Raw genomic sequence first — 1,796 nt, 5'->3', positions numbered from 1 at the left:
TTCACTGATTTTTTCCCTCTCAATAATAACACAACAATGTACTTTTTATTTTATCCTTGTCCAAGCTGGGTATATGAACATCTAAATAACAAGTTAGAGAATTCAAAGGAAGGATCTAAATTGAAAGCAAGGACCGTTGCCTTCAGGCACCAATCAGAACATCAGGGTTTTTAATGCCTGCTGTTACTGGGTGGACACAAAGCAGCCCTGGTCATGTAGTGGTCACACACTGGGTTGTGATCCACATGGTTGGCAGTTCAAAACCAGCAGCAGCTCTGGGAGAGAAAGATTGGGCTTTTTGCTTCCATGGACAGTTACAGTCTTGGAAGCCCACAAGAGATCACTATGAATTAGCATTAACTTGGTGGCAGTTAGTTTGGTTTTTGGTTACTGGATACAAAGGACTCCTAATGGCGTAGTGGTTATAATCTGGGCTGCTAGCTACAAAGTCAGTAGTTCGAAACCACTAGCCACTCTTTGGGAGAAAGAGAAGGCTTTCTATTCCCAGGAAGGGTTATGGTCTCAGAAACTCACAGAGGCAGTGCTGCTTGTCACACAGGGTGACTATGAGTCAGAATCCACTTCATGGCAGAGTTGACCACATTTAATAATTAGATGTATATTTTAGGGGTAGTTGTAAATTTTGTTCTTTTTTTGCATTAGGAAAGTATACATATGTTAGTCATATTGTATATTACTGTCAAACCATTTACTATAAATAAAACTTTCCTCTAATTCCATTAAAATAAATTTATTTAAGTATGAAAGGACTGTTCAATACATATTTCATTGTCTTATGGCTAGTAGGCTGTTAGAGAATAAATGTCAGCACTTGTAAGTTGTTTTTGACAATGTTCTTGGAAAGCAGTGCAGTAAAATATTTATTAAGTGCATTATTGGTCTTAAACATTCAAGAACCAAGTCATACACCTTTTGAGGTAATTAATTTGTGTTGCTCGATGCTATCATGTCGTGTGGGCACTTTTATCTATAATTACAAAGCCTTAATTCTGAGAAGGAGCCTGGAATCATTCAGTCCAACCTGCTATCCAGTTTCTGAATTCTCTCCACATATTCTGCAGGACCATTATAACATTTCTGTGATTCCCATGCCTAGTAGTAAGAGTGTGAACATTATAAGTCAATGTTCCATTCACTTCATTTGAAATGCTAAAGTAATATTTACTTTGGAATATAAATACATGAATTTGAAATGGGTTGAGAAGTGCAAGTGTTTGATTTTTAGATGAATTATTTGATATTTTATTTCTAAGCTAAAGAAGAAAAATAAACAGGAATTAGAATAGATTATAATGACATTAGCTCAGCCAGGTTAGAAAAGACCAAAAAAAATTTCATTCTTTCTGATGGCTGCTAGTTTAATACAGATTTTTTGTTATCTCCAATGATGCAAAATCAGAGTAACAATCGTTTTTAAAGGTTCCATAAAGTCAAACTCCACCACTTGTCCATCAGTTTGTAGTACCTACGGTGGTGGTGGTGGTGTGTGTGTGTGTGTGTGTGTGCGTGTAGTGGTGCCTCTGCAAAGTGTGCCATTAGTATTTTAAAGATCAGCAGGGTTTCCTGTAGTGGATGCATTTCAGTGACGCTTCCAGACTAAGAAACGTCTAGGAAGAAGAATAGGTCAGACATTCTCAAGAATTAGCCACTAAAAAGACTTATGAATAGTAGCAGAACATGGTTTTTCACTGATGATATTGCATTTCTCCACTGGCTCATTCTACAGATGTGGTAGATATGATTCCTATGTATTCTACCTGGTGAGGGCTCTGTGC

The sequence above is a fragment of the Echinops telfairi genome, unplaced genomic scaffold (assembly GCF_000313985.2).
Source record: "Echinops telfairi isolate 266 unplaced genomic scaffold, ASM31398v2 ScPeMD7_9;HRSCAF=40, whole genome shotgun sequence".
In the NCBI taxonomy this organism is placed as follows: Eukaryota; Metazoa; Chordata; class Mammalia; order Afrosoricida; family Tenrecidae; genus Echinops; species Echinops telfairi.
This window is presented reverse-complemented; position numbering follows the sequence as displayed.